Source organism: Pinus tabuliformis, chromosome J (genome assembly GCF_031772625.1).
Source record: "Pinus tabuliformis cultivar Carrire ecotype Pingquan chromosome J, CPIR1, whole genome shotgun sequence".
Classification (NCBI taxonomy): domain Eukaryota; kingdom Viridiplantae; phylum Streptophyta; class Pinopsida; order Pinales; family Pinaceae; genus Pinus; species Pinus tabuliformis.
Genome location: NC_142295.1, coordinates 817,370,189 through 817,379,640, shown reverse-complemented (window position 1 = coordinate 817,379,640; position 9,452 = coordinate 817,370,189). Strand labels below are relative to the sequence as shown.

At 32.5% G+C, this 9,452-nt stretch overlaps 1 pseudogene; it reads left to right on the top strand.

Moving 5' to 3' along the window:
• The first annotated feature begins 4,734 nt into the window (after positions 1–4,734).
• On the top strand, positions 4,735–5,301 carry LOC149229203 (pentatricopeptide repeat-containing protein At4g01400, mitochondrial-like; annotated as a pseudogene).
• The last annotated feature ends 4,151 nt before the right edge of the window (positions 5,302–9,452 follow it).

Genomic DNA, 9,452 nt, shown 5'->3' with positions numbered 1-9,452 from the left:
TGCATTTTACTATCATGTTGATGTGATTGCATACTGGAAATTGATATTGGGCTATAAAAACAATTGAATTAGATTGCTCTTAAGCATGGAACATACCATAATTTAACAAATATGGAAAAGAGAAAGAAAATGTGGAACCACAAAAGAAGTTCAATGCAGCTAGATAGGGACATGGATCACAGAAGCAACATAGAGGTGATGGTACTCGACGATTGGAGTGTTGGACATTTTGTAAGGAACAACTTAAGAGAGAATGTCAATAGAATTAGGGTGGCAGGCCTCAGATATATAACGCACAAGAGGCACAGACTATTGGGGATGTTGGTTAGATCGTTCATCGTATCTATGCAGCACTGGATAATAGACAAGAAAACCATCATACATCCATCATTGAGATGGGTGTTAAGATTTGTGATAAAGTTGTTTCTGTTTTTACTGACCCTCAATCTAATTATAGTTATGTTAAATGTAACCTGGTGGATAAGTGTAGTTTGAATAAAGAAATGCATTCAAAATCTTGGTTAGTGAAGTTGGCTACATGTACAAAGAATAGAGTTCATCATTGGCTAAGAGCTTGTGCATTTGATTTGAATGGTATGCCTACCAATACAACAAAATGGGTGGTTGTTGAGGGTCACAAAATCTCACCATAAGCTCATTGGCGATGGTCAAAATCGATTTTGTCACCAAAAAAGAATGTCGCTATTGAGCCCCAATTTTGTTCATTTTTTGTAACATTTCTAAGGCTTTGCTTCCCCCTTTTGAACTCTTTTTCACCAATTCATAACTCTCTTTTTTCCATATTATATGTGTTTTGACCAAAAGGGTGTTGTGAGTTTTATGGTATGGAAATCATTTTAAAAATTATCATTTCACTTTATTCTTGATTATTTTTGAAGTAGAATGTTATCTAATCGAATTATCTACAATTTCAAGAGTGCTGACCGAATCTTATGTAGAAAAACTATCTTCTAAAGCGGTTCTGCTATTTCCTGTAGACATCCTGCGATTCCTGGAGATATCCCGCAATTTCCTGTAGGATCATTGATTTCCTGTAACTTCTCTGATTTCCTGCAGTGATCTTGATGGTTGAGTCTGTTTCGGTCAGTGTCGAGGAGAACGAAAACACGGGTTGTGTTAAGAAATTTGCTTACATGAATATTTTCCTATTGGTTGCCTCAAAACTGCCACTGAAACCACCCAAACCTTCAGACCTCTCATAGATGGCCGTACTGGGAAATAGCTCCATTAACTCAACGAGATCAATTTGATCCATTCTTTCATTCATGGATCAAACTCACCATGTCTAGTTTTATTGTCTTTTCCAATTATTATTAGTAAACAGTTGTAGTATGTTAGTTTTCCTAATTCGAGCAAGTTTATGCCTCTGCACTTGTATAAATACTTTTTTGTTTCATTTTCAATGAAGGAGAGAGCATATACCAAACTTTTGTTCTACTATAATATTTGTATATATTAATATAAAATTCCATGTTCTGCTGATATTGTTGTGTAAACTCCTTTAGCAGTTAAAGGGGTTGTGAGTAAGGGCGGGCCCCATTTACTCACAACTCTCATAGTTCCACATTTTTTTCTCTTAATTATTTTCATGAATTGGCAGAATTATTACACAACTTTTGTTCCTCTTTTCTAATTTGTAGCAGCACATGTATGATGGTTAAATGGTGAAGCTTATTTGATGAATATGTTTCAAGTTATTTGATTGAGCTTTAATTTACATTGTGAATTGTTGAATTGGTTTTTTTTTTTTTTTATTGATCCATTATCTTTTTCTCATCAACATCAACAATTTTAGGTGTTGTAGAGGGATGATTAAATCTGCTCCATAGCCTTTGCTCCTAAGTGTTGATGAGGAAAAGAGATATTGAAGCTGTGTGTATGTGGTTTTTTTTAGAAAAACATTTAAAGTATTAGCCTGCATATATTTTGTGCAACATCTCATAAGGTTACCTACCCTTGGTTGATTATTTATCTTTGTCAAATTATAAGTCTATAATTTTACCAACAGTCACCAAAGGTTGCATCGCCAAAAATATAGGTGTTATGGTGACATTCAAGGCTGTCACAAATAGATATTATAATGACGGATAATGACCATCACTATTTCATATGAACCACCATGATTTATGGTGGTGGATTTCTTATGGCCCTCACCATTGATGCATATATATGGCAATGTTCGTTGATTGTCATCTTTTAATATTTTTGTGAGGGTTGAAAAATTTCACCGTAATCTCATTGGTGATGGTCAAAATAGACTCTATCACCAAAAATTAAACGTCGTCAGAGTTTGTGTCACCAAAAGTATAGGTGTTGTGGTGAGATTGAAGCTCCATCATGAATAATGATTATAATGACGAATAGTGACCCTCACCATTTCATATGAACAACAATGATTTATGGTGATAGACCTTTCATGACCCTCACTATTGATGCATATATATATGGCGACGTTCATTAACCTTCACCATTTCATATATAAACGAAGACTTTTGATGATGGTCATTTGATTACCTTCACTATTGATATAGATATAGGGACAAATAGTGATCGTTACCATTCCATATGAATACTAGGGCATAATGGAATCGAACCACCAACCACCTACCTGTAAAGAAGGGGCTCCTCCATTAAGCTATCACCCTTCAAATAATTAGACCTTGAAATTTATAAATTCTAAATTCTAAAAATTTAATTAAATTATAGAACATTGTAAAGTCTTATAGGCTTCATTGACTTAGTTAGCACCAAAAATCATCCAATAGACGCAGAACATCATTGTTTTAGAACAAGGAAGCAACTTTTGCATGTTTAGTGAGTTCAACCACCCAAAAAATAGCATCAAAGTCGATTGTTTAAAATTGACACTAACCAAAGTACAAACCCAAAGTCCCCATGTTCCATGGCTCCTCTAATAAAATTTTACAGATGAAATCAATCACTAAAAAACATAAAAATTGTATACAGTTGTAGGAATAATTGACGAACATAGGCATTATAACTTCTATGATGATTAAAGATAAAAATCATGTAAAGTAGGAAATTCAACATAGAGATTGAACATGATGGAGCTAGCACGAAATCCAGTGCATAGTTATCACATGGGCTCCATGAATATACATACCTTTGGAATTTAACTCTTTTGAATCCCCCAAAAATTAATATAGAATTCCAATGATATATAAAGAAAGAAAATAGGCATTATAACTTAAATATAAAGATTCAAAATCTTGCAAGGCATGTAAATACAATATAAAAATTGAACATATAGAGTAGACATGAGATCTTGAGCATGGGATCTTGTGATATACAGTAGACCCGAGATCATTCTGAAACTTAACTGCAAGTTTCAATGTAACTCACCTTCCCTACATGTCAAAAAATAAGTACATATTCCAAACCATAATTTTCCAAAGAAGTCAATTCTATCCTTTGAACTACCCAAAAAAAAAAAAAACTGAAGAGCCATTAAAAATGTACAGTTCCATTCCTTACATCAATATTTTTGTTTGAATCCTCAAGAGACATTTTGGTCACTTCAACAAAATTAAATGTCACAAATAAAAAACCCATGTTTGAAAAAAAAATTTGAGAGTAGAAATATAAAAGAAAATTGCTGAACTAGATATAGTATATTTATAAAACTTTCAAATATCAAAATGACAAGGAACTAAAGTTTCCATTTACTAATTTAATTTTTAGCCAAAAACTAAATTACTTTGGTCTATTTGTATTTTTTTAATATGAAACGGAACCTTCGTCTATTTCTCCATGCCATGAAAAAATCAATATGAGTGCCTCATTTGATGTCTCATATGAAAAGCCACCAATGTAAATCTTCCTCTATGATTGATCAATAGTTTGTGCATAAGTGGTATCAGTAGTTGATAGATTATAGATAGTAATTTGACCTTGGAGAGTTATCACCTCACATTACAAAACTATTCTTAAACTCTGAACGAAGTAACATCCAGTCAAATTGCCAACACAGTGACACGGAACTAACAAAAACAAAAACCTCTTCCAAAACTATTGCTTGGTTTGCAAAAATATTATGATTTTTCTACAAAGAATCTTATCGCATGGAACAATTTAAATGACATTCCACCAAGACAAAAATCATAAATTTGCATATAGTTGATGAGCAGATTGGGGTGAAAATTAGGATTGTTGTACTGCTTGTTGTTGCAGAATTGAACTATAGGTAAAACAAAATTGTTGTGGATTTAAATGAGATTGGTTATGTATGGCTAACTATTTAATCTAACTGGTTGTCCAAATGTCATTAGGGATACTGAATGCTATGGATGTTGTTGGTTCATTAAAAAGGAAAGCAAAACTAAAGACATATGTGTTGAAAATCCACTTCTCTATTTTTTCATGTCCCTAGATGCAACTACAATACCCTTCCAAATGCTATAATGATAGTGAAATATGTTTCAAGTGTTCCAATATACCCTTCCCAAAGCTATAATTATAGTGAAATACATTTCTAGTGACCGATTTTAAGACCTAACTACAATCAACATTCAACAAGAAACACTAGCATATTACTACTTTTTTTAGCTACCACCATGCTCATATTCCCCGCCAACCCCATTGGACAATCGATGTTCTTCTCATTTCAAATAACATTCAATAGAGGTAAACCTTTGACAATGCTACCAGAAGAAATTTATAATCTTAAAATGATAGAGACATGCTTTGTTAGCAATGGAAAATTTTTATGTTGCATACCACAACAAACACAATTATTCTACATATCATACCTTTATATGCAAACTAGGGCATGCGGGGAAATTTAGAGAAATGGAAGGTCTAATCAACCATATGAGAACTAATGGTTGTACATATACACTAGGCATTTTGTTGATATAATTGTAATCTATGGAGAACCTGGAATTCCTAATGAAATTGTCAAGGCTTTACATCAGACGTTAGATTTGTTCACAAACATTTGGCACAACATTTCAATGTTCTATTGATTTTGCTTATTTAACACAAATGCACTAATATTTCCCCTTCCACTTAAAAAAACTACACAAATTTGGAATAATCCAAATATGAGGACCTATAACATGCTCATTAGAACCTAATGCCATAATGAAAAGTTCTGCCAACCCTATTTTCTTTCCAACAAGAATGGCAAACATGGTTTCTTTCCCGATGTTGCAACATTTTAATGCAATGTCTTTTTGGGAAAGTCAGATTAACGCAACACTAGGTGTCGTGGATGAAATGAAAAAGAAGGATTATGTTCTAGATGCTGTTTACCTTTAACCATTTGGGACTAATCCTTTCTAAACTTGGGAAGCCATGTCCCAACAATTTCCACAATAGAATCAAAATATTTCCCATAAGTAATCAGATGGAGAAACGTGGAAAATATGATGAAAAAAATAGATTTTTATTACAATAATAACATGAATGGACAAATTTCTCAAAAAAAAAATGTAGAACAACCAAGGCCCTAAAATAAAACCATGGGCAACACTATGTTACTTTGAGGCTTGTAATGTGTGTGGAATTTGGATAAGAAATACCAATTACAATTAGAACAAAATGACTTCTTATTCAACATAGGTAGGGGTAAGAAAGAAAGTTCAAACATACCATACCAATATGGAAATGCCTTGATCTTTGAGTTGTTGCATGGTCTTCACTAGAATTTGTAAGAGACTCATACCATATAAAGTCCAAAAGAATCCCAATTTTTCCCTTTTGCATGGGCTGCAGTTGGAGAAAGGTTTCAGCATTAGTGGCCAATTGATGATGTTAACATTTAAATGCAATTTTTTCTGCATTGTAGCAGGTTTGACTTGATACTTTTCTCTATAGATTTTTACAGTAATAGTATGTGAAAGAAGAAAATTGTGTGCAACAATGTAGGGTTCTATCAAAAATTTTCCTACTATATAGTTACCAAATGGAGAAGAGCACCTTCCAGGAGAAAAAATATGGTTGTCATAACCAAGATTGGAAACAACCCATGGCTCATTGAATACCATCCAGTATTTCACCCTCTCGCCAAACGTTTTGAAACAAAACTCCACAAATTTTGCATAGTCCTCCCTATTCATAAGAAAATGACATGTATGCCATTACTACTACCATGGAAAGTATTGAAGGTTAGAAAGTATGATATATGTTTTAAATTACATGCTTTGTAACAGAGCTAATGAAATCTAAATAAGTAACTTATGCAACTCTAGAATTTAGCAAACCTCCATAAGTTGCTTCAAGCACTTCCAGGAAATCATATTGATAAATATTTGCATAGGGCATGACTATAGGCTCCTAATTTCTAAGTAAGATGAATTTCATGGGGCGTAAACCAAATGTAATTAACTCTAATACAGTGAGCTGGCTTCTGCAAAGAAGTTAGGGCACTAGATGCCTCACAGATATTAAGAGGCATGGATAAAAATGGATGTATTCCTAATGCATTATCATACACCATATTAGTCAGTGGACTTTGTAATGAAGAAAAGTTTGATGAAGAAAAACAATTCTTGGAAGAGATGATATCCAATGATTTTATTCCACACATTTCTAGCTAACATTTGTTGATAAATGGGTTTTGTAAAGAAGAGAAGGTTGGAGAAGCTTGTGAAGTTTTGTGATAATGACAAAGAAAACAAGTTTGCAACAACAATTTCAAAGTTTTTCTCTTTAGATAATAATTTCTTGTATGCAAGAATCCATGAGGAATTCATGCAAATAAGTGCCATACCTCAGTCCCATAGTTGATTCCTGTGTAAGAAAAATGATCTAAGTCAAGTACCAATTGGTTCGAGAACACTCATGGAGGGTTTTCTCCACTTGGTAAATGAACAAGAACTTGTAGAACATTAAACCATATGGTTATACTTATTACAACCTCCAATCCTGAACAATTTAACACCTTTTATATTGTGAACTTTGTTAAAGAGACCCATATACATTCACGTAACCCAAGAAACTATTTGGAAATAGAAGTAGAAAGTTTATATGTTGGAGTAGATGTGGTGATAACCAGTCATAGTCATGGGAAGGATCATGTCATGAACAATTTTCACTGAACACCCAAAAAAAGTCCAAAATTGACAAGTGAGCACAAACAATATATGTCGGTATCATAATAATTCATGAACAAAGAGAACATAATGTTACACTTTCGCCTCTCATTTTTGTTTGAATACCTTTATAAGAAAATAGAATGGATGTGTTAACATTGTGTAATACAAATGACGTCCTCTACTGCAAATTAGGGAAGCTCTAAGCATTTTTCCCATGCTGTGATTTTAGATGGACAACAAGTGGATCATGTGCTCCCATCCTTGTTTCAGTTTCCCCAACCACAAAGCTGATCCATAACTGCGAAATATACTATATAAGAAGTCTCTATTTTCAAACTACGTAGTCATTTCATTGGCCACAATAATTCAGAGATCTCATATTGTTGTTAGACTTGTATAATAAAATTGCAACCAAACAACATAAAATCTAAATAGAAGTATCTACATTGTAACTAATTTAGAGATCTCAAATTGTTATTAGACTTATATAACAAAATAGAAACTAGACAACATATAGGCTAAATAATATATGCATTATAACTAGTAACATATTTTTTTTGGCCAAAAGAAATCAGAGCTGTCAAGTTGCAGTTTTGTTCCTACAAAAAACTGGTATATTTACCTACGTTGTAAGGGATGATATAATAATTAATACATTTTTTATGGTTATATTTTCTCTCCTCCTTTGAAATGATGATATGGAGCTCATTTACCTTCATCTAAAACAAAAGGTGCCCCATTGATCACGAAGATTGAAATCATGCAAATGCATGGAAGCTTCAGGAAGGTTGGTCAAATGACTTACACAAAGAAAATAAGTGATATAAAGTCAATTGATATAAATAATATTAAGAATTGAGAAGTTCAAAAGTATGAAGCATGGAATTTCATTGCATCATCTTAAAATTTGTGAGCTTTTGAAAGAGAAAGAAGAGGAAATAAACTACCACCTAATATCAGAATAATATTCTTTAGGAGGGGATATGTAAGAAAAACCCTCGAAAATTATGATGTAAGAAAACCCTCTAAAATACAATTTAAAAATAAATTATTTTATTCTTGGACTTCCTCCTAAAGATGTCAACACTCCAACAATATCTGAAAGGCCAAGAATATTGGGACTCCAAAACCAAAAAGGTCATTTGTTGTTGATGCTAAGATAAGCTGGATTTGAAGGATTTCAAGACTAGTTATATTTCTCCAAGTCATAAGACTACTAAATGATGCTAACTTGAATAGGTTGGAATATACAGAAAGTATATTTGGTCATAGTTTACATGCAGGGGCTTAGAAATTTTGTTTTTCTTTAGTTTCCATGAGATTTTTCCATACATCCTAGAAAATTATGGTCTAAATTTTGCTTAGATTTCCTCCAAGATATAATAAAAAGAGGAAAATGAACATGTCATTGAAATTACAAATAGCATATGTGGCAAAATGGAATGAAAATTTCATAGTAATTGTGAGATGTTTTTGGAAGTTCTGCTCCTAATTGTGAGGATTTTGCTAGAGGTTCTAATTGATGATTTCATAGTAATATCCCCTTGTGTACTAAATGATGAAACAAATAAATAAACATGGTTGATTGAAGTTGAATTTTTTGCACTGACTAATAATACATGAAATCTTATAAGAAATAAAAACAAAACTAAAGCATATTTGTGAAAGAGAGATCAGGTGCGCACCTTGTTGTTGTCCAGTTCTTTTATCTTTGATCAAAGCAACTTCAAGGACATTTCCATGTTCATCAAACAGAGGAGGTATCTGAGAAAAAAGGTTGAGTGTTTATTTAACTGAATAATTGAACAATCAGACAAGTTACAATAATACAACATCAATCAAAAGACTTAAAAGGCATTTCCATGTTAAGAAAATATGGATCATACATGAGCAGATAATGTCAGCATTATTCACTGAAGTTTCAAACAATGCAAATTTGTTGGCATGTGGACAAATTTTGAAGTTCTTAACATTGCAAATTCATAATCAAACACAATAATAATTCACAAATCTGTAGGGAATGAATTGATTGCATATATGGTTTCATTCTTCCCATGGGAGAATTAATACCCTAAAATAAATATTGTTAGCAACTTGTCCAATACATGTCACATTTTCTCTCTGGACATCCTAAATGTAGAATCAATGTTGCAAGAAACACACATTCTTAACTCAAAACAAAAAAATGTAATTTCGAGGTATTTAAATAGAAATGAGGTATATTAATCCTGAAAAATTAGCAATGGAAAATGAGATTCTTTCAATAGAAATAATATCTTAGTGACTGTAAATAATATTTGTTGTCAGACTTACATCATCCTGTGTAACCGTTCTTGTTACAGATCTCCCAAAATGTTTGACAAAATTCCGACA